Consider the following 24,836-nt stretch of genomic DNA (forward strand, 5'->3'; position numbering starts at 1 on the left):
TATTGATTTTCACCCTGGCAAGACTGCATAGTTTTTTAGCTTATATAAATGCTAGTATGCACTGACTTTTGAGTGCTACGGGATTCTGTAGATTAGAACTAACTAACTACTTTTGACAATGCAGTGAACTTACTGAAGGTTGACAGCCGTAAATCAAATGCATACAGCATCAACAACTAGCATCACTGTTGCCAGCTGACCGAGCATAGATCAATGATGATAATATTAACATACAGCTAGATCATCTTACCTCCCTCCACCTTATCCACATCTCTCCTTACTGCTTCTCTCCCTGCCTCTGTTTTGGATGAAGAATTTCCTGATGTCCATCTGCAGAGGTACAACCCCGATTCCAAAAAAGTTGGGACAAAGTACAAATTGTAAATAAAAACGGAATGCAATGATGTGGAAGTTTCAAAATTCCATATTTTATTCAGAAGATATTCATAGATGACGTATCAAATGTTTAAACTGAGAAAATGTATCATTTAAAGACAAAAATTAGGTGATTTTAAATTTCATGACAACAACACATCTCAAAAAAGTTGGGACAAGGCCATGTTTACCACTGTGAGACATCCCCTTTTCTCTTTACAACAGTCTGTAAACGTCTGGGGACTGAGGAGGCAAGTTGCTCAAGTTTAGGGATAGGAATGTTAACCCATTCTTGTCTAATGTAGGATTCTAGTTGCTCAACTGTATTAGGTCTTTTTTGTCATCTCTTCCGTTTTATGATGCGCCAAATGTTTTCTATGGGTGAAAGATCTGGACTGCAGGCTGGCCAGTTCAGTACCCGGACCCTTCTTCTACGCAGCCATGATACTGTAATTGATGCAGTATGTGGTTTGGCATTGTCATGTTGGAAAATGCAAGGTCTTCCCTGAAAGAGACGTCGTCTGGATGGGAGCATATGTTGCTCTAGAACCTGGATATACCTTTCAGCATTGATGGTGTCTTTCCAGATGTGTAAGCTGCCCATGCCACATACACTAATGCAACCCCATACCATCAGAGATGCAGGCTTCTGAACTGAGCTCTGATAACTTGGGTCGTCCTTCTCCTCTTTAGTCCGAATGACACGCTGTCCCTGATTTCCATAAAGAACTTCAAATTTTGATTCATCTGACCACAGAACAGTTTTCCACTTTGCCACAGTCCATTTTAAATGAGCCTTGGCCCAGAGAAGACGTCTGCGCTTCTGGATCATGTTTAGATACGGCTTCTTCTTTGAACTATAGAGTTTTAGCTGGCAACGGCGGATGGCACGGTGAATTGTGTTCACAGATAATGTTCTCTGGATTCTCTGAGAGTCTGAGTCAAAAGATTCTCTGAATCTTTTGATGATATTATGCACTGTAGATGATGATATGTTCAAACTCTTTGCAATTTTACACTGTTGAACTCCTTTCTGGTATTGCTCCACTATTTGTCGGCGCAAAATTAGGGGGATTGGTGATCCTCTTCCCATCTTTACTTCTGAGAGCCGCTGCCACTCCAAGATGCTCTTTTTATACCCAGTCATGTTAATGCTGGGCTGCCAACTCTCACGCAATTAGCATGAGACACACACATTTGATTGTCTTCACACGCTCACACACCATACCTCCGATTACTCACGCTAGAAAAAAATCTATTTTATCTATCTGGTCTAGGCTACCCATTGCATCGCGCCAACCACTTGTGATCGATCAATTACGCCTTACGCATGGCTAAACAGGCAAAGAGGTGTTCCCTTCTGTACACACTCCCCTATGGTAGGTGGCGCATCTAATGATGCTGCACTCGCCGGAAGTTGGATAATTGCCTACCATCAATTTAGAGGAAGAGGAGAGAGAAGAAGGTATCCGAGTTGAAGACGGGTGTCTCAGACAGGTTTGTACATACTGTATGCACGCCAATGTGTGGTGTTACTGGCGTAATTATGAACTTATATAAAGTTTCTTAATTGTTTTAGCCTATAAGTGTTGTGAAAATATTTAATGCCATATTGAGAGCTGTGTACTAGGCATGCTAAATCATTATAGGCCTACTGCCATGCCACAGCCTCTATCTTCCCCAACAAGCAGTACGGGAGAGCACCTCCTTAGCACACGTTTATTAAGGTGCATTTTTAGTTTGTTTACTGTGTGTTATCATACTTTATGACTTTATTTGAAGCTGTACTGGAAATGTTGTAAAATAAAGCAAGTAAGAGATAATATTACAAATGCAAGAAGAGCCATTAGCCACCATACCTATTGTTTATTTACAGGGTATTTATTTTTAATTATTTATGATGTATGTAATTGCTCAGTTAAAGTAAATAAAGCATGGTCACCTGTAATATCAAAGAACTTGAACTTGTGAATAATTAAAAAAAAGACAGAGAACAATATACTGAGGAGACAGGGTTTCAAAGAGGGCAAGACAGGTAGAGAATATTTGTCAGATAACAGGCCCTGACGAATGCTCTATTACTAATAAGAAACATAGATAAGAAATAAATTAATAAGAAATATATTAATATAGCTTATTTAAGTATGACCAAAATTTTTAAGCCCAACTTTGTGTGCACATTCCCACCTATGGCCAAGGTTCAGCTTTTTGTGTTTCAATACTGTTCAAACTCATCTCATCTCATTATCTCTAGCCGCTTTATCCTTCTACAGGGTCGCAGGCAAGCTGGAGCCTATCCCAGCTGACTACGGGTGAAAGGCGGGGTACACCCTGGACAAGTCGCCAGGTCATCACAGGGCTGACACATAGACACAGACAACCATTCACACTCACATTCACACCTACGGTCAATTTAGAGTCACCAGTTAACCTAACCCGCATGTCTTTGGACTGTGGGGGAAACCGGAGCACCCGGAGGAAACCCACGCGGACACGGGGAGAACATGCAAACTCCACACAGAAAGGCCCTCACCGGCCCCGGGGCTCGAACCCAGGACCTTCTTGCTGTGAGGCGACAGCGCTAACCACTACACCACCGTGTAGTTCTCTGACTGTTCAAACTCAATCATTTTAATGTTTCTTGCACATTTTGCTTACTGTTTAAGCATTTTATTTGTTCTTTTGCTGTTGATATTTTTCCCCATGCCAATCTTCTGCTGAACCTAGTGGTGGGGAAAGCCCTTAAATGCATAATGAATAGTCAGTGAGGGACAATCTTATTTTTTGCAACAGTTATTAAAAACTTAACATTTAGTTTCAATTCAGAAGGTATTTAGGCTTAGCTGATGAAATATTTTCAAACATGAACTTGCCTTTAAATCTGAAACACAGGTCTATAGGGCTACAGGAACATTGGCGGTCATCTGTAGTTTTCAAGTGTGGGGGCTTTTAAGCCAAAACTTGGTGCTTTTGTTGGCCACAAGCTGAAGGCCTGGCAAGTCAGGGTGTGTAAGAATGTATGTATGGCACAGCAGGCCACTCCAAAAATCCACCAGAATGCAGGAACATCTACTAAATCCAAAATCTCAAACCCCCCCCCCATTGTCCATCTCCAGCTGGACGACCCACAAACAAAACACCAGAATGCAGGGGGACAAGTGAATATCAAACTGAATACAAAATTCCCACTTACTGCATGGTGTGTGGAAAAATTTTGCCGTCGACCCCCCCAAAAAAAATTTCACTCCAAGGAATTTTGAAAAGTTGGCAGCCCTGCCTTACAGGCCCCAGTGAGGATTGAACTCACGACCCCTGGTTTACAAGACCAGTGCTCTCACCACTGAGCTATGGAGCCTTAACTCTTTCACAGCTGCTGAAGCTTGGGGTGACAGCAGAACCTTGAAGCCCCTGCAGCGATCCTCAAAACAGCCCACAGAAATTGGTGTCACATCACTCACAACTTTAGTTCTTAGCTGCAGTTAGCTTCTGTTTACTATTTGTCTCACAAAAAAAGACACACATTTTAAATAATGTGGCGTGTCAATCGTAGAGTGGGCTGTGGACTGTACATTCTGGCTACTTTCTCATCTGAGCTAACAAAAACACTGGACAGGCCAAGCCCTCAAGAGACGAACCATAAGCGCCATGAGTGACCTCCTGATCTTCAGGCTCTTCATGTGGGGTCATCCTCAGCAGCAGCCAATGGTTTTCAGGTGATGAGAACTCCAACCAAAAAAAATCCAAACAGTATTTTTGGTTGCATGTCTGTGAAGATTCTCAGTCATCCAGGTCATAGTAAACTGTGGGTGGTAAAAGAGAGCAACTGGACTTGCTTGAAGATTCTTGAAGACGTTTCACCTCTCATCCGAATACTTCTTCTGTCTTAGAAGCCTTTCGGATGAGAGGTGAAACGTCTTCAAGAATCTTCAAGCAAGTCCTGTTGCTTTCTTTTACCACCCACAGTATTTTTGGTCCTTTTTTTTATCCTCCGCCCAAACGAAGTTTGGCGGGGGATATAGAAACGGGCTCCATCTGGTCATGTTTTCATTTCCAGGCCATATCTTTAAAACTACTGAAGATATTTTCATGAAACTTTGTATACGTATCAAGCAACATGTGAACTGCTGCGTTTTGCTATTAATTTTCAAATTTTTACATAAAAAAATAGATTTTGAATTAGTTCCTAAGAACAATGTTCGTTTCCAGAGCATATATCCAAAACTATTCATGATACGGATTTGAAACTTGGTATGTATGTTAACAAGATCATGTATATGTGCCTTTTGATTCTAAGAAATGTGAGAAATTTAAATTTTTAGCTCACCTGGACCAAAGGTCTGGTGGGTTTATGCCATGGGCTGCTGAGGTCAGTGTAAAGAGGTAGGGTTGGTTTCCTGCAGCAGAACTTGAAAAATGTGACAATATCTTGAAACTTGGTATATAGGGTGAGGGGTATACTGTAGATGACTGTCTTCATGTCGTTTTTAACTTGTAATTTTCTTAACCTCATGCTTTTTCCGTGTACATCTCATAGAGTTCTTGTCCCGAGTTTCCTAGTGCTAAAAGTTGGAATTGTGTAACCAGGAACTTACAAATATTTGCAGCATGATAAGAATCCTTTAGAGTTTTAATTGAAGTCTTTTGTTTATGATGTCAAAGGCTCACTGATAGAGACTTGAGTGCAACATTCTTTGAAGAAACTTTATAGTCAGGGAGCATATGTAACCTACTTTGCAAAATTTGCCAAGTCTGGTTTCTCAGTATTAACCCTTTATTTACATCCCAAACATTATTTTTACTTGTTGTAATGTCAGCAATCACCATTTTCACCAAAAAAGGAAATGCTAAATATCGCATGTAAAAATGTAAAAAAAAAACAACAACCATATATCCGTATCACTTAAGTCCATTATAACATCTGTATTTTTTTTAAATTACCCATTTACTAACTTTATATGAATAGAAATCATATATTTACATGATATTATCAAGTTAAGTTTAAAATGAGACATTTAAGTACATAGAGAACATAAAAAAACCAGAAATATTTTACACTATTGGTACAGAACTTGAGAATATTTATAGCTTATCTACATTCCAGAACTCAGCTCACAATCTCTCATTTTAGAAATTTCTGTGATACATTTATTACTAAGCTGCTCGCAGTTTTTATTTTTTATTTTTTTTATGTCCAAACTACATCAAGAAGTAACACTCTGCCTAAGGATTCAAACACAAAACACGAAGATAAAAGCAGTTATTGGTAACACATATTATGACCAGAACAGCCACTGGACTATTTTCAAAAGTAAACAATGTCACTTTCACAACTAGACAATGTCAGTTTCCTCTGTATCTGCTGGACTGTCTGTTGTTCTGTATGGAGAGTGCATGGACAGATAAGCATCAGACAGCAGACATTTCAGTAACTCTATAACTAACAGGTTCACTAGTTATCTACAATTTGTAAGAAATAGTTATATTCTTAATTATGGCAGACATCTGAGACAAGCATGCAAACATACAGACAGGCAAAGATAGACACACAAAGACGCGACTAACTTGCTGAAATATTTTTTGCAACAAATCTCACAGTTATGGGACCCCAACAGAAAATCAGTCACCTTGTTAAACACTTTTTTTCATCAATCTTGAAACAAACATACTTTTAGATAAAGAATCTATAGAGTAACAAACTCCGAAAAGCAGAAAGTTATGTCAGTTGAATAGACTGAGCAGCACACCACCTCTGAGGTTCTAACTGATCCCACTCGGTAGTTTAGGTCCTTTTAGGGTTAAATGGGTATCTAATGTATGAACCCTGCTTTTGACCTGAGTAAAAAGGTTGCGTGCCATAAATAACACCTATTATGGATATAATAATTGCATATTAATGATGTAATACTTTTATACCAATTTCCTATATGTGGTTTCAGGGCTCTTTTTATGCACAAAGTTCCCCTGCATAATTAACTATGAAACAGCAGCCTACAAACATTACAACAAGCCCAGATTTATGAATTCATATCTGAACTTGTATATTATTACCAAAAACAAGACTTGGTAAATTTTGCAAAGTAGCCTCCAAATATAAACAAATACCACCTGACAATGGGCATTGATGGAGACTTGAGGGCAAAGTGCTTTGTAGAAATTACACACCAAAGACAACTTCAGATCCTCCAAACTGTCCATATGAGGCCCTTCTGACCAGCAGAAAGTGGTCTTCAGGTGATGAGAAATCATAAAAGCACTTTCTGGTGTCAGTGTTCTCAATATCTCCCCTTTTACCTAGATCATCATTCCACCTTCAAAGCATTCCTTGTAGGCCCCAGTGAGAATTGAACTCACAACCCCTGGTTTACTAGACCAGTGCTCTCACACCACTGAGCTATGGAGCCTTAACTCTTTCACAGCTGCTCAAGTTTGGGGCCACAGCAGAACCTTGACTGTGAAAGTTTTTCAAAATTTCTACTTTCCTGATGTTGCATTTGGTGAACTTTTACTCATATATTACTTTTTTGAAGTTATTTTTATTGGGTCATGCAAAAACCTCCCGCACCCAACATCACCTCACTTTTGATAAATACATGTATATTAAAGAAATAAATCATGATTATAAAATAAATTCATTGAAAAATGTGTAAAGTACTTTTATATAACAATAAATTGCTTCACAATTGTTGTAATAATAATTATAATTTTAATTAAGTATTAATTAACAATTATAATTATTATTACAACAATTGTTAAGCAATTTATTGTTATATAAAAGTACTTTACACATCTTTCAATGAATTTATTTTATAAGCATAATTACTATTTGCCTCACAAAAAAAGGACACACATTTTAAATAATGCAGTGTGTCAATGGACTGTACATTTTGGCTACTTTCTCAAGTATTTTTCAAATTTTTACATAAAAAATAGATTTTGACTTAGTTTCTAAGAGCAATGTTTGTTTCCGGAGCATATATCCAAAACTATTCATGATACGGATTTGAAACTTGGTATACATATTAACAAGGTGATGTAGATGTGCCTTTTCATACTAAGAAATTTGAGAAATTTAAATTTTTCATGTTTCCATGGAAACAATTTCAGACCAAGTCTCTCAGATTAGTCTGAGGTTTTGTTTCCAGAGCAGAACTTGAAAACTATGAGTGGTATGGTCTTGAAAGTTAGTCTATGCCTATCTCTGAGTAGTTCGCCATGATCGTATAGTGGTTCGTACTCTGCGTTGTGGCCGCAGTAACCCTGGTTTGAATTCGGGTCACGGCAAGAAAAAAAAAAAGCTACCTAATTTTGGGTGGCATGGTGGTGTAAGTGGTTAACATGGTTGCCTCACACCAAGAAGGTTCTGGGTTTGCAGCCAGAGGGGGCCTTTGTGTATGGAGTTTGCATGCTCTCCCTGTGTCTGGGTGCTCTGGTTTCCCCCACAGTTCAAAGACATGCGATTAGGTTAATATGGGATGGCCTTGAGCGAGGCACCTAACTCCCAACTGCTCCCCGGGTGCTGTTAGCATGGCTGCCCACTGCTCTAGGTATGTGCGTGTGTGGGTTCACTGCTTCAGATGGGTTAAATGCAGAGAGGAAATTTCACAAGTGTATGATGAATAAAGTTGTGCTTTCTTTCTTTTCTTTATGTGTTGATTAAGTAATGTATATGTGCCTTTTAAGACAAAGAAATGTGAGAAATTTTAATTTTTAGCTCACCTGGACCAAAGGTCCGGTGGGCTTATGCCATGGGCTGCTGAGATCAGTGTAAAGAGGTAGGGTTGGTTTCCTGCAGCAGAACTTGAAAAATGTGACAAATAATATCTTGAAACTTGGTATATAGTTGGTATATAGGGTGAGGGATATAGATGACTCTGTCTTCTTTTTTAACGTAATTTTCTCAACCTCATGCTTTTTCCATGTACATCTCATGGAGTTCTTGTCCCGAGTTTTCTAGTGCTATGTAACCAGGAACATACAAATATTTACAGCATTATAAGAATCCTTTAGAGCTTTAATTGAAGTATTTTTGTTGGTGTCAAAGGCTCGATGATAGAGACTTAAGTGTAACATGTTTTGAAGAAACTTCTCCTTCCTCAGCAGCAAGAACTCACAAGCACCACTCCTCTCAGGTCCCAATATTTTTAGATCAGAACCTGAGACGGAATCTTTCTCCCTTCAGGTCTGTCAAAGGCCCCAATGAGGATTGAAGGAGGAAATAAGAAACACAAATAAATAAAACACCCAGTTTCTTTCTCTCTCTCTGTGCAACCTTCACTCGATCCAGCAAACTTCACACACAAAATGCATCACACCTCTTAAGGGCTAATGGCTTGGTGGCATCTTTCATAATATTACAAAGAGAATGCAGCTGGTTTGTTCCTCAGTGAAATAACAGGCTTCATTTTTACAAAATCAATAAGTCAATCACATTGTAATAATAATAATAACTTGTCATACTAAATTATTTGTCATGATTTATACTTATTTACAGCAATTTCAGATCAGGCTAAATCTCCTAATGTAGCAAAACCACTTATAAAACAAATATAACAGGGAATTTAAACATTTTATAATATATTGATTAGATTATATTTTTGCAGATTAGAAAAACTGATTTTTCATAATTATATGAATTCTGCTGACAGTCAGGGTTGAAGACAGGTTCCCCATGTGAGGCTGAATGTAAAGCCAGGATGCTTCAGTAAGAATCAACAATCTGTCAGTAACAATGGTGACACTGTCATGTGGTGCTGTGGGCTGGAGCTTCATGAACCTTTATGATGTGAACATATCATAGTACAGAAAGAATACTTTCACTCAGCTGAGACCATTCATCATGTTCACTGTTATATTCATGTGTCTGTGGCTTTCACTCGGTGAGTTAACTTTGACTTTTTTTTGTCACTGCAGAAATATTAAGTGTTGAATTAGTGATTTATTTGTCTGTGTGGTGGGAAGAAAAATGAGAATGTGCATGTTCTCTTCTCTATGACAGGTGACTCCATGGCAGCTTCAATAAAGCCACTTTTCACACATACAGTTATAGATGAAGGCAGTGATGTTACTCTGTCCTGCAGCTACAAATCAAGTGGTACAGGAAACTACCTGCACTGGTACAGACAAAATCTAAACTGGAGTTCCTTCTTTTTATATCCCAAAGAGGACATAAAAGTGACTCAATCCCACCACGTCTCTCCGCTGAAGTTGATGAAAAGAATAAAAAAGTGTATCTGCTCATCTCCTCTGCTGCTGTATCAGACTCTGCACTATACTACTGTGCTCTGCAGCCCACAGTGACAGGAAATCCAACTGCACTGTACAAAAACTTTCACACAGTTATATTATTCTGAAGGCTGATCAACTGCTAAGGTTACACAATTCCAGATGATATAATATCAATGATATAATCAGTTAAAAATAAATAAATGGATGGTTTGAGAGGTCAATAAAAATATACACTTGCCTGCCAGTGTAATCGGAACTTGTTCTTGATTTGAAGATTCCTGTTCTTGGCTGCAGGAGTGGAACCCAGTGTAATCTTCTGCTGTTGATTGCTGAGCTCCTTTTCTGCTCACCATGGTTGTAAAGAGTTGCTGTGAGTTGCGATATCCTTGCTAAAAGCACTAAACAAGTTTTCAATAAATTCATATACATCCCACTTTCTAAAGTCAAGATCCTGCAGAGTCTGAATTTTACAATAATATTTGTGTGTTAGCTTTTTGTAATCCACAGTGATTTTACACAGTGAGGTGTGTTTTAGTGAAATGAAGTCAATATTGAGAATTTCTGATATATATTAGCCTGCTGGATACACAGTACAACTATTACACATAATCTTATACCTTTTATATATTTACTTAAAAATGAGAAAATTGTCATGCTTGTGTGCAATCTACTTTCAGTGTTTCCTCTTTTTATAATAAACTGTTTATTTGTGAATTATTCTTAAATGCTTCAATATGTCTCAAGGCTTGTAAAAATATTTCTGCAAACAAAGACTAAACAATGGGAGAAAATCTTTCAGCAACATTGGTAACAGCCAAACATTGGCACCGGTTACCAGTTCTGTTCATACGAACTTTCATTTCTGAGAGGATCCATAAGCAATACTCTTCTTTAACATAATGAGAGCATGAAAACTGATTCCATCATTGTCTTGATTGTTGGATTTTAAGTCATCCTTTTAATGTACTTCTTATGTTTAATGACAGTTTTTCAATGAAAAAATACTGTTTCACAAAAATGTTCAGTGATTCCTTGATGACTTCTGTTAAAAGCGAGTTTGGATATTTGGGGTTTATATTCTTTTTTCAGTTTTTTTTTTACACAATCTGTTTTTTTTATTCTACCAACACAAAAGCTGTACAGTACAACAAAACAAATACAACAGTGCACAAACAATGAACACAAGATGTGCAATGAACCAAATGAATAGGAAGATTTTCAAAAGTGCAAATTAAATCATTATGTGATTCATACAGTATCAGTGATTTCTATCATTTTTTTCTATTACCATTTTCTACACTGCAGAACAATACTGGAGACACCAAAACTTAAAAAAAAAAAAACACATATGGAACACACAGAGAACTATGTGACATACAAAAAAGTTTAAAAAAAATTCCCACAGGAATAACAGACCGCATAAGAAACAAGGGGATACAAAAATTAGAACAACAGGGACAATAGAAAGAAAAGAGCAATGACAAAACCTACACAATACCTACACAACAATCGCTATACAAAAGAACAGTAAAAGATAGTGCAAAAACCCCATCATCCCACCAGCCACCGGCGAAGCAGGCAGGGGCCCGATACAGACACAGCAACCCCCGATGGGTCACATCACCGCCCCCAGGACCCCAAACAGACCAAACACAGGGCAGCAAACGGGAGAGTAGAGCCGACACCAGTGCGCAGCTTTGTCCTCGACCTGCACTGCAACGACCTCATGCCATCTCTCCTGCACATCTAACATTGTGTGTGTGTGTGTGAGAGAGAGACAAAGATTTTGATCATATAATCAAAATCTCCCTATTCTTTATTCAGTTTTTTATTTCACAATCTATTTTATACACTACACACAGATCAAAACCTCTCTCTCTCTCTCTCTGTGCGTGTGTCCACTTATAAGGGAGATCATTACCCACTTGATACTGTGGATAACAGTGAAATAATCAAGACTGCATGATTGGGGGGTAACAGTGAAATGATCGAGCACAGAGAACACATTTACCTCATTATTTAGCTTATTATTTGCTCATTCTTTCATGTGAACATTTGTTCATTTAATTAAAAACATGCTTGGAATAAAACAAATTGCCAACAACATAAAAGAGTTTCATTAATCAATTACCACATTACATATGTAATGCTTCCAGATGATACTATCTATTATTTTAAACACTTTATATTTCTTTAGATTTTGGTTCAAAAGGAACACCATGTGACCTTACCGATTGGATTTAGCAACTACTCATGTTTATATCGGTGACATGACTGCTCAGATGGTGGCGTGCTCTTGCCGAAATAGCTCAGTAGGGAGAGCGTTAGACTGAAGATCTAAAGGTCCCTGGTTCAATCTTGGGTTTTGGCACTGAGGAGTGTGGTGTGTGTTCATCTAAGTCTTTAACACCTAAGGGGTGTGTAGCTGATGAAAAAAGCAGAACTTTGATGCACTGTAGTCCAAAGTCAGCAGGACACTTGCAGAATGAATGGGTTTGATTTGTACCAACAAAGAGAGGTAACTTCAAGCTGACAGGACAGTTTGGTGTCTTTGCAAAAGATAAATTTGCGAGGCAGATTCACATAGAAGGATTTGATTGATGTCTGGTACGCGGAGCAGTTCCTACGATCTGGAAACAAAAGTCAGAAGCACCATCCCAAAGAGCTCACCGCACAGGAAGGGTCAAGCTTGCGTTTAACCTGTTGTTTGAATTTATTAGTTGTCCATCGGCATCGCCAGACCCATTTTACTGGGGCACATGCCCCAATATATATCTGCTGTGATCCAGTAAAATTTCCTGATCACATTTCAGAAACAGTAATGTATTTGGCACTGCAGAATAACCGTACACTGTAAAAAATTGCAGCCTCATTTAGTTATGTGGCGGCACGGTGGTGTAGTGGTTAGCGCTGTCGCCTCACAGCAAGAAGGTCCTGGGTCCGAGCCCCGGGGCCGGCGAGGGCCTTTCTGTGCGGAGTTTGCATGTTCTCCCCGTGTCCGTGTGGGTTTCCTCTGGGTGCTCCGGTTTCCCCCACAGTCCAAAGACATGCAGGTTAGGTTAACTGGTGACTCTAAATTGACCGTAGGTGTGAATGTGAGTGTGAATGGTTGTCTGTGTCTATGTGTCAGCCCTGTGATGACCTGGTGACTTGTCCAGGGTGTACCCCGCCTTTCACCCATAGTCAGCTGGGATAGGCTCCAGCTTGCCTGCGACCCTGTAGAAGGATAAAGCGGCTAGAGATAATGAGATGAGATGAGATAATGGGCTTTTTAGACTTGCCTTGCCAGTTCCTGAGCTATATATTTAATAAACTCAACAAAGATCAACATACACTTGCATTTGTTGTCCTACCTTAACCTGACCATAGTTTTAATTGATATCACTGTTTAAAGATCGTGATGGCCAAATGAGACTTCGAAGCGCATATCAAGAATAAGGGGGCAGATCAAGCCCCGCTTTGAGGCTTTGTATCGTTGAGCAGAAAACCACATGACCCATGATAAACAAGGCCTCGATTGTGATTCACTAAAAGGTTCATTACTCAGACTCTCATTCAGCAGACTTCACTAGCGACCTACTGCTAAGAGAAATGTACAGCATGTTTAATTTCTACCTCACGTCAATGTTCTGCCACTTTACATTATTCTTTGCATGTACAGTAATTTGCACAATGTTCCATTTTAAAATAACTTATGTCATCAGATTTTTTTTGCTTGTTTGTTTTACTTATTTGCCTGTATGTTATTTGGTGTTGACCCTCTGTCTCTCTCTTACACACACACACACACACACACACACACACACTTTGTCTCTTTCTATGGATTAATGATCAGTATAATTTTGTCTGCACTATAAAAAGGTGTACATAAACATAAAGGGAGTAAGCTTTGTGTCCAGTGCTTGTGTGATGGGACTGTGAGTGCTACTGCAGCCGTGCAGTGCACAGAGTAACTTTTAGGGGAACCTTTATTGATTCTTGTTGAGGAACAGATTTTTTTTCACTGTTTGGATTGAGGTGATTCCTTTTCTTAGAAATTCCCTCCCCAGCCTCACGTGGTTCCCTCACGTGGTTTTCTTCCAAACGAGCCACGCCTCGAGGCGGGGCTTCATCTGCCACGCCCCCTTATACTTGGCACGCGCTTCGGAGCCTCGGCTTCAGATGGCCATCACTACCGACCAATAATTGCTGATTATTGTCTGTCTGTGTTTTGTCACAGCATTAAATCATAATGTATTTTGTGTGTGTGAGCAGTTTAAGGACAGTTCCCCCATTTCCCCCTGATGAAGCGATCAGCCAGGATGTGTTTCTATCTGACACTTAAAGACATTGATTTGAATTAAAATGTCTGCAAAGGGAATAAATCTGAATTAATAGTACAGATCTTTGGACAGATAACTAGAAAAGGTGTCATGAATTCAGTTACAGGTGTTTACATTTTTCCTAAACCTTTGTTTGTTTGTTAAAATTGCATTTTATATACTCTATGTTAATATTTATTTTTAAACCTTTATTCGTCACATGCACACTTCAAGCACAGTGAAATTCATCCTCTGCATTTAACCCATCTGAAGCAGTGAACACATGCACACACCCAGTGAGCCCAGGGGTTTGGAACCTTGCTCAAGGGCAACTCAGCACAAGCCCGCCCCACGTCAACCGAACTTCAGGTCTTTGGATTGTGGGGGAAACCCACACAGACACGGGGAGAACATGCAAAACAACAGGCATGCGACAAGGGTGGGACTTGAACCCACGCATGCAGAGCACAATGGATTAGCAGTCCATCGCCTTAACCTCTCGGCCACATTAATGTGTGTGTGTTTGTTTATTTTGTCTGATGCAATGATCTTTGGTGTGTCAGTAACTCTGTCAAAGTCAAAACTCAGACTCATTAAAATATTTGTTGGAACATTATTGCTGTATATTTATTTAATAAGCCTGTTATGAAATGTGAAAACTACATATTCAAATATAAATCCATCTAAAATGCTCATCTGAAGTCTGACTGAAAATTAAATTATAATCATTTGAAACCAATCGCAGTAAATTTTGTGCTCCTTTTCCTGATCAGAGGCTAATTATAGGATTGGATCAAAACACAGTAAATTAATTATTACATAATGCTGGTTTGGGCCATAAACCTGTGTTTTGTACAAATCTTTTATTTCACTCCTTTTGAAGAAAAGTCCAACTTTATTCACGGATAATAATCCATGAACCACAACAAAAAGTGCTTTACAGATAAAGCACTTACTGAAGATAAATGAATAAATTAATGGATATGCTCAGAAAACCTTATATTAACGAACAGTGTAATATTATCAAATTCAGCAAAGTCAGCATAAACACAATTAACAACACAAAGCATCATTAACTACATTATCAGGATTTTAATTAATTACTTTCTTTAATGGATTTGTTGCACCACATAAGCAATATCAGATTAAACGAGGTTTGAGTTTACAATATTGTACAACCCCGATTCCAAAAAAGTTGGGACAAAGTACAAATTGTAAATAAAAATGGAATGCAATGATGTGGAAGTTTCAAAATTCCATATTTTATTCAGAACATAGATGACATATCAAATGTTTAAACTGAGAAAATGTATCATTTAAAGAGAAAAATTAGGTGATTTTAAATTTCATGACAACAACGCATCTCAAAAAAGTTGGGACAAGGCCATGTTTACCACTGTGAGACATCCCCTTTTCTCTTTACAACAGTCTGTAAACGTCTGGAGACTGAGGAGACAAGTTGCTCAAGTTTAGGGATAGGAATGTTAACCCATTCTTGTCTAATGTAGGATTCTAGTTGCTCAACTGTCTTAGGTCTTTTTTGTCGTATCTTCCGTTTTATGATGCGCCAAATGTTTTCTATGGGTGAAAGATCTGGACTGTAGGCTGGCCAGTTCAGTACCCGGACCCTTCTTCTACGCAGCCATGATGCTGTAATTGATGCAGTATGTGGTTTGGCATTGTCATGTTGGAAAATGCAAGGTCTTCCCTGAAAGAGACGTCGTCTGGATGGGAGCATATGTTGCTCTAGAACCTGGATATACCTTTCAGCATTGATGGTGTCTTTCCAGATGTGTAAGCTGCCCATGCCACATACACTAATGCAACCCCATACCATCAGAGATGCAGGCTTCTGAACTGAGCACTGATAACAACTTGGGTCGTCCTTCTCCTCTTTAGTCCGAATGACACGGCGTCCCTGATTTCCATAAAGAACTTCAAATTTTGATTCGTCTGACCACAGAACAGTTTTCCACTTTGCCACAGTCCATTTTAAATGAGCCTTGGCCCAGAGAAGACGTCTGCGCTTCTGGATCATGTTTAGATATGGCTTCTTCTTTGAACTATAGAGTTTTAGCTGGCAATGGCGGATGGCACGGTGAATTGTGTTCACAGATAATGTTCTCTGGAAATATTCCCGAGCCCATTTTGTGATTTCCAATCCAGAAGCATGCCTGTATGTGATGCAGTGCTGTCTAAGGGCCCGAACATCACGGGGACCCAGTATGGTTTTCCGGCCTTGACCCTTACGCACAGAGATTCTTCCAGATTCTCTGAATCTTTTGATGATATTATGCACTGTAGAGGATGATCTCTTCAAACTCTTTGCAATTTTACACTGTCGAACTCCTTTCTCATATTGCTCCACTACTTGTCGGCGCAGAATTAGGGGGATCGGTGATCCTCTTCCCATCTTTACTTCCGAGAGCCGCTGCCACTCCAAGATGCTCTTTTTATACCCAGTCATGTTAATGACCTATTGCCAATTGACCTAATGAGTTGCAATTTCGTCCTCCAACTGTTCCTTTTTTGTACCTTTCACTTTTCCAGCCTCTTATTGCCCCTGTCCCAACTTTTTTGAGATGTGTTGCTGTCATGAAATTTCAAATGAGCTAATATTTGGCATAAAATTTCAAAATGTCTCACTTTCGTCATTTGATATGTTGTCTATGTTCTATTGTGAATACAATACCAGTTTTTGAGATTTGTAAATTATTGCATTCCATTTTTATTTTCAATTTGTACTTTGTCCCAACTTTTTTGGAATTGGGGTTGTAAGTTAAGGGACTGATAACACAATCTGTAGGACTCCACCTAATCATCAGTGGGTGGAGCGAGATGTGTAAGATACAGTTTACACAGTTTCACAGAGACAACACTCCCATTCATATCTACTGCAAGAGACACACTCAGAACAACCATGTTACTCTTCCTCTCTGTTTTCGTGGTTGTTATCAATGTTGGTAAGTCATTTAGTATTATTTAGGTCTACAACAGGTGCACATACACCCTCCCGACAGTCAATAAAACACATTTGCGAATTGGTAGAATAAGTTAATCATCACATGCAAGATTTGCAATTTATCAAATGAATTTATTATTATTATTATTATTATTATTATTAAATTAATTAATTAATTAATTACTACAGTTCTAAACTTCAAATTTTAAAAGTCTGGGCTTTGGAGAGATTTTGGATCTCTTTTGGTGGAACACAACGGAGCAAAATATTGTGACCCCCAAGGCGATGTCTCTCTTCAAAAGGATCCAGCTGTTGGGGGCGGAGTCTAGCTGTGTTTACCTTTCTGGAGTTTAATATTTGGAAGTGATATATTTAAAGCTGTTGACTACAGCAAGTTATTGCTTCTCGGTCTTTTGGCTAAGATCATGTGTAGTATCTGTTCTTATCAGTTTAATATCTGATTTGTTTTCTAGATGAGAATGTTATATTAAACAGATTTTTAGAATAAGGGCTTGCTCTTTTTGCTCTATGCATCAACTTGGTATTGTAGTATTTCCAGGAATGGTGCCCTTCCTTGCTTAAAAACTAAAAAAAAGATAAGCTCCTTTTTTTTTCTTCATTTTTCAGAAATTTAAGTTTACGTTTTCTGAATAAGAGTAATAAATGCATGTTTAAAAGTATACAGCTAGAATTGTGGCTTGCTTTTTTTATTCTAGGTGTCGGTGTAACATTATAGTAGTTCTAGAAATAGTTATTTTGTTTAAAAGGGAATTTTTTTTTTTTTGCTTGATCTGGTCTGACTCTTCCCCCATTTCTTGGTTTTCTCCCTGCTTAACAAGCAACTGGACTGTGAGTCTGCAATAATTCTTTTACTTTTTCATGAGAGAGATCACACAACACCACCTATCTTCTTTTTTTTCATTTTATTTACTTATTGGCTTATTTCTTTCTCTGCCTGTTTGCAATGGCTAAGAAAGCTGTAAAGGTGCAAGAGATTGGCCCAGGCCACCTGACCCTATTGACCCTTCCCTCTCACGTGACCTTCGTAAACGTGACCGCCATTTTGGACATGAAGAAATAACGGTTTATGGCACAGACCCTTTCGGTTCTCGCTCATCTAGCTGCTACAATGACTGCTTAGACTGCAACAATAATACCTAACACACATTTAAGTATCCGTCGTAAAGACGTGAAACTCGTCGAGTGACAAGTGTGTTCATTGATCAGCTAACACAATCTAAAAGTAGACATACCATCACACTGCCCTGGCGCTGTGTACAGTTTACCTTCTATGGTTTGTGCACTCACTATTTGCCATTACTTTCTCCAACCCAGTGTTCGAACTATTCCGATATTTTTGGGGGGGTCTAAATGTACCACTTCCAAATATTAAAATCTATAAAACACCCCTGCCTGCCTGCCCTCTCCGGATGCCCATAGTGAGTATGTGTGTGTGTGTGTGTCCTCTCCTCTCCTCTCTCCTTTAGAGCCCTGAAAACCCACTAGAAGCCATCATTTTAGGGTGTATTTTTCAAAATTTTCTTCCCGGGGCTGCATGTCCCCGGACCCCTCTAGCAGGCCTCAGTTACTGCTTACTATTAATATTGTTTTTATATCATAAAACACCCCTGCCTGCCTGCCCTCCCCGGAGGCCCATAGCTAGTATGTGTATGTGTGTGTGTGTGTGTCCTCTCCTCTCAGTAAATAAATCCCATAGCTAGTGTGTGTTTGTGTGCAATCCCATAATATCCATGACACTCCCCAAGCAGCAGAAATAAGATTCATTTGCATTTGATGTGATATTTCTGCTCTTTTCTGCTATTTTTTTTTTTTGCATGGAGAGGCGAACACTGACTGATCAGCACTGGTGCTGCTGAATGGCCCCGCTCAACCCTGAAAATTTTAAAAATTGTTTACAAATCAGCCGTTGCCCCGATTTGGGGAAAAAAAAAGGAGTCTGTAAGATCGGAGGAGGCCACTGATGACTGTGGGTATGTTTTTTAAACCCAGGCACGGGAATTATTCCAGCTTTTTTTCGTTGGATTGTATTGGATCACGTTGAGAGGCAGTTGGATCAATGTGAGTCCTGCACGGATTTATGTGAGCTTGGTGTCATTCTGTTCGTCTCGACCTTATGCATAAACCCCCCTACTTTTCCACACTGAAAAAGGCGCCGTTTGGCGTTTACAGCTCGTACCATATCACAGTGCTGCAGCACCGAAGCTGAATAAAAAGAGTTTTCCCGGGAAAAAAATTTTCTAACAAAACTTTTATCGTCATCACGTTGGGCTCGAAAAGTTATGCCAAGATATCAAAAAAATTTTTCGGGAGAAGATTGCTGAAGATTGGAGCCACAGCAGAACCTTGAAGCCGCTCCTCAAAACAACCCACAGAAACTGTTGTAACGTCACTCACAACTTTACTTCCTAGATGCAGTTAGCTTCTGTTTACTATTTGCCTCACACAAAATGGACACACATTTTAAATAATGTGTTGTGTCAGTTGTAGAGTGGGCTGTGGCCTGTACATTCTGGCTACTTTCTCATCTGAGTTAACAAAAACACTGGTCATCTTGTGACCGTTGATTGACCCAGATTCTCCTAAAAACAGAACAGATGCCATGATGTCATTATTACAAATAAAAGCAATAGTAGAGTATGTAGGTTCAATACTCCAAAGTACAGACAATGGCATTAAAAATAAACATTAGTTATTTCCTGGCAGACTGTAAAATGTGAAAACGGTTTAGGAATGGCATAGATATACATGTTACGTGATTTAGGCTTAATGTTAAAGGTTTTCTGTTCATGTCACAAGAGGGCGGAACAGCACACAGGTGTTGTTGCAGGTGTAGCCTAAGTACATGTATGTGCAATATGATCGACTTGACTTGCCGTAGCCTAGTATCTGGTCTGGGCAATGTCTTTGATTTTCACCAGTGCGAGCTCAACTATTGTGACGAGCACTTGTTTGTTCTCAATAAATAAGCCGCCAACATGGCTAAAGAAGAACACCTTCTCCATCTCTCTGTTCTTCTGAATGCACCGTGATGACTGTACATGCTGTGGTAAACCTCAACAAAGGCCAGTAGCATATCCCTTTTTGTTTATGTTCCATTTGAGCTTCAGTTTGGGTGTGGGTTTGATTCAGTGCTTGTGTAACAATAATGTGGAGAAATATTTCATTATTAGAAGTCTGGTTAGATTTTTCTTCGCTTTTTGAAAGAAAAACACAAACTACTTCAACCCCAGCGACCTAGCCTAGCCTACGAGGAATGTCAGATGGGGGTTTTCCAGTCAGAGAAAGAAGATGGCGTGCCGACTCTTTCTTAGCTAGTTGCCTAGATAAGTTAAGTGTGTGACCCGCAGTGAAACGCAAGACTGCTGTATGGATAAGGCGAATATCCCGACACATACCTCCTCCGTCTTGTGTGAAGAGCCAGAACTGTCACAACATGATGTGCGCTGGTGTGTTCTCTTGTCTTTCCCATGTTGAAGAGTGGATAAGAGAAATAGGCCTCTGTGCCACATCATATTTATACCCCAGGAAAACAGGATGTGATGAATTACTAAAGGTTCCTAGATACTCTGATCAACTTTATAAACTACAGTAGAAATTACAGAAATGCTTCAATTACATTTATTTTCTAGGAATTGTTATGGATGCCAATAATTGTGGAACAGGTGATTTTATGAAAAATAATTATTTCTTAGTCAGGGATTTTCATCATCATCATCATTATCTCTAGCCGCTTTATCCTGTTCTACAGGGTTGCAGGCAAGCTGGACACTATCCCAGCTGACTACGGGCAAAAGGCGGGGTACACCCTGGACAGTGGTGTAGTGGTTAGTGCTGTTGCCTCACAGCAAGAAGGTCCGGGTTCGAGCCCCGTGACTGATGAGGGCCTTTCTGTGCGGAGTTTGCATGTTCTCCCTGTGTCCACGTGGGTTTCCTCCGGGTGCTCCGGTTTCCCCCAAAGACATGCAGGTTAGGTTAACTGGTGACTCTAAATTGACCGTAGGTGTGAATGGTTGTCTGTGTCTATGTGTCAGCCCTGTGATGACCTGGCGACTTGTCCAGGGTGTACCCCGCCTTTTGCCTGTAGTCAGCTGGGATAGGCTCCAGCTTGCCTGCGACCCTGTAGAACAGGATAAAGCGGCTAGAGATAATGAGATGAGATGAGACACTGAGGTTATAAAATAGGAATTTTTTCAGTGCAGAGTAGCAGCGTGAAAATGGATTGGATGTGACTGCTGTCGAACATGTTGTTTTACTGGGCCACATTTTAGTCACTATTTCATACTCGTTCCATTGCCTGATAACAGAAACAGAAAAAAAATGTAAATGAGAACAGCTTTATTGGGAATTAGGCTGTATTAAAATCATGTCTGTCTGCAGCTATGAGGTCACTGAGGTCTGGACCTCAGTATTTTTTTTTTTTAGAACTAAAAAATAATAATAATTAAAAAAAAAGTTGAAACCTAAAGACAACTGGATAAAAAGCAAACTTCTCTTGTCTTCTCGCTAGCCATCATCACATGGTCCACCTTGAAGTCTTTTTTCGTTGATGTTATCTACTGTACATTGATGGAGACTTGAATGCAAAGTGTTTTGCAGAAATTGCACACCAAAGACACCTTCAGATCTTCAAACTGTCTAAATGGAGCCACTATCACCAGCAGAAAGTGGTCTTCAGGTGATGAGAAATCCTGAGCACTTGCTCACCTTCTCTTGTCAGTGTCCTCAATATCCCCTCTTTTGGCTGGATCATCTTTCTACATTCACAATGTCCATTATAGGCCCCAGCAAGGATTGAACTCACAACCTCTGGTTTACTAGACCAGCGCTCTTATCACTGAGCTATGGAGCCTTTATGCTTTCATAGCAGCTGAAGATTGGGGCTACAGCAGAACTTTGAAGCCCCTGTGCCAATCCTCAAAAACAGCCCACAGAAACTGCTGTAACCTCACTCACAACTTTAGTTCCTAGCTGCAGTTAGCTTCTGTTTACTATTTGCCTCACAAAAAATGGACACACATTTTAAATAATGCGGTGTGTCAATCGTAGAGTGGGCTGTGGGCTGTACATTCTGGCTACTTTCTCATCTGAGCTAACAAAAACACTGGACAAGCCAAGCCCTCAAGAGACAAACCATAAGCACCATGAGTGACCTCACTGATCTTCAAGCGGAGCCATCCTCAGCAGCAGCCAGTGGTTTTCAGGTGATGAGAGCTCCAACCAAAAAAAAGCTGACCAGTGTTTTTGGTTCTTTAAAAAAAAAAGTAATTTTCTCAACCTCATGCTTTTTCCATGCATATCTCATAGACTTCTTTTTCCAAGTTTCCTAGTGCTACATAATCCAAAATTATAATTGTGTAACCAGGAAGTTATAAATATGTGCAGCACAATAAGAATCCTTTAGAGTTTCAGCTGCCCTTTTGAGTCTGGTTCCTCTCAAGGTTTCTTCCTCATGTCGTCTGAGGGAGTTTTTCCTTGTCACCGTCGCTGCAGGCTTGCTCATTGGGGATAGATTAGGGATAAAATTAGCTCATGTTTTAAGTCATTCAAATTCTGTAAAGCTGCTTTGCAACAATGTTTATTGTTAAAAGCACTATACAAGTAAACTCAACTGTTTTGAAGAAACAGTGAGAACTCACAAGCACCACTGTTCCTCAGTCCCGATATCTTTGATCAGAACTCTCTAACTTCAGAAGGTAGGTCAAAGGCCCCAGTGAGAATTGAACTCACCACCCCTGGTGCTTTATTCATTCAGTTGTGGGGAATGCATATGCACATGTAGGCTATATCTCTAAAATTGTACGCACTATAGCATGAACTTAAAAAGCAGATATGTGACTTCAACATAGCCTAGGTCAGAATCAACCTTACTAACCATTCCCCACAACTGAATGAATAAAGCAAGAAGATGTGTACAAAAGTGAACACTTTAATGGAAGGTGCAAAAAGCTGTTCAACACAGCAATATGGCCAAACTGTTAGAATGGTATGTTAAACAGAAACAAAAAAGAGACAAGTGATTTGAGAATATACTACGGAAGCCGAGAGAGGCCCTTCATATAATCCTTTTTTTATTCACCTTGTTATCCCGAGATAACGACATAATTAATTCAGGATCTCAAGAAAACAACACAACTAATTCAAGATCTCAAGAAAACAAAACAGTTATTTCATGATCTCGAGTAAACAGCTGAGAAATGGTTCATTCAGGTGCGCCAAGAGACTTGTGATATTATTATTAGATATTATTAGACTACAATATTTATACTTTATTATATATCTTAAAAACCTATTAATCTTAAAGATTTAATAGACATATGTACATATTTACATAAAGAATACGTAAAATATACTTTACCATTACCATGAATAAATTTGATGACTATTAATTTATAAATATTGATCATACTGAAGAGTGACATAATAACATCCTACTGTTAAACACCTGGATTTTTAACACTATAATATATAAACCTACAGACTGATTTGTATATAATATACAAATATAAACCTACAGACTGATTTGTAAAAATAAATGCCACAACTGCTTTATTCTAAAATTATTATTATTAATTTATTATTATACAATATTATTATTATTATTATACAATTATACAATGCTCATCTCATGAAAGTTACATCAGAAGGTGTGACGTGCTCAAATACGCTGTAAAGTTGCCGGATAAATCAACAAATGACTTGGAAAACTGCTTTTTTGCATCTCAATTCTGTTCCAAAAATCACTAAAAGCTCGGCCGCCATTATTAGTAAAGAAGCGGACGGATTTTTTTTCCTAATTTATCCTTTGCTTCAGATGGTTTGGCTCGTTGGTCTAGGGGTATGATTCTCGCTTAGGGTGCGAGAGGTCCCGGGTTCAACTCTCGGACGAGCCCAGGCTTTACCTTAAATGGTCGGTCTGGACTGGGGTATCAGGGATGTCGCTGGAGTGCGTCTTTCTTAAAGTGCGAGTCTAATGAAAGTGACGTCAGAAAATCCCTTCCTCGTCGTGTGTGATGTGCTCGAATACACTGTAAAGTTGGCAAATAAATGAAAAATTGGTTTGGGTTCCTTTTTCTGCACCTGAATTGAGGAATGTGTACAGGACATTAGACACTGGATGCTTATTCATTTGCTTCTGCTTAACTCTGACAAAACGGAAGTACTTGTCCTGGGACCACATGCGGCTCGAAGTAAGTTTTCTGATTCCACAGTAACTCTGGATGGCCTTTCTGTTTCTTCACGTGTAGCAGTAAAAGACCTCGGAGTGATTATTCACCCCAGTCTTTCATTCCAAACTCACAATGGGAAGGAAGCGGATTTTTTTTTTTTTTTTTTTTTTTTTTTGCTGCTGCTGTGCTGTAGGTTGGCTTGTTGGTCTAGGGGTATGTTTCTTGCTTTGGGTGCGAGAGGTCCCGGGTTCAACTCCCGTACAAGCCCAAGTTTTACCTTAAATCCTTAAATGGTCGATCTGGACCGGGGTATCAGGGATTTCACTTGGCTGAATTGCTCTTCAAGTGCTCATCTCATGAAAGTTACATCAGAAGGTGTGACGTGCTCAAATACGCTGTAAAGTTGCCGGATAAATCAACAAATGACTTGGAAAACTGCATTTTTGCATCTCAATTCTGTTCCAAAAATCACTCAAAGCTCGGCCGCCATTATTAGTTCGCAGCGATTTACAGGTCGGCGGCGCTGCACGCGTGACATCGTTTGCGCCAGTCCGTTCTTTTGTTTCCACACGGACTGTATCCTATTCTCTGCAGTGGCGTGCGTTCTTGATACCGAGTCTTTTGAAAAAGACACGAAAGCTCTTCAAACTCATCCTCAATCGTTGGCTCTTTGGATTAGGATGACATCGAACCTTTTGCCGCGGAGAAAGAAGCGGACGGATTTTTTTTCCTAATTTATCCTTTGTTTCAGATGGGTTTGCTCGTTGGTCTAGGGGTATGATTCTC

The 24,836-nt window shown here is 39.3% G+C and overlaps 5 non-coding genes and 1 pseudogene across 5 annotated transcripts; 3 read left to right on the forward strand and 3 right to left on the reverse strand.

Annotated features, from left to right (window-relative positions):
- Positions 1-3,657: 3,657 nt before the first annotated feature.
- Positions 3,658-3,730, reverse strand: trnat-ugu (transfer RNA threonine (anticodon UGU)). Its single transcript has one exon. It is a non-coding gene; the product is annotated as a tRNA-Thr (tRNA).
- Positions 3,731-6,701: 2,971 nt separating this feature from the next.
- trnat-agu (transfer RNA threonine (anticodon AGU)) lies at positions 6,702-6,776 on the reverse strand. The gene has a single exon. It is a non-coding gene; the product is annotated as a tRNA-Thr (tRNA).
- A 5,122-nt stretch (positions 6,777-11,898) lies between these two features.
- trnaf-gaa (transfer RNA phenylalanine (anticodon GAA)) lies at positions 11,899-11,971 on the forward strand. Its single transcript has one exon. It is a non-coding gene; the product is annotated as a tRNA-Phe (tRNA).
- A 5,289-nt stretch (positions 11,972-17,260) lies between these two features.
- On the forward strand, positions 17,261-17,438 carry LOC132897504 (U2 spliceosomal RNA; annotated as a pseudogene).
- Positions 17,439-21,660: 4,222 nt separating this feature from the next.
- On the reverse strand, positions 21,661-21,733 carry trnat-agu (transfer RNA threonine (anticodon AGU)). Its single transcript has one exon. It is a non-coding gene; the product is annotated as a tRNA-Thr (tRNA).
- A 1,969-nt stretch (positions 21,734-23,702) lies between these two features.
- On the forward strand, positions 23,703-23,774 carry trnap-agg (transfer RNA proline (anticodon AGG)). Its single transcript has one exon. It is a non-coding gene; the product is annotated as a tRNA-Pro (tRNA).
- The last annotated feature ends 1,062 nt before the right edge of the window (positions 23,775-24,836 follow it).

The sequence above is a fragment of the Neoarius graeffei genome, chromosome 1, assembly GCF_027579695.1.
Source record: "Neoarius graeffei isolate fNeoGra1 chromosome 1, fNeoGra1.pri, whole genome shotgun sequence".
Lineage (NCBI taxonomy): Eukaryota > Metazoa > Chordata > Actinopteri > Siluriformes > Ariidae > Neoarius > Neoarius graeffei.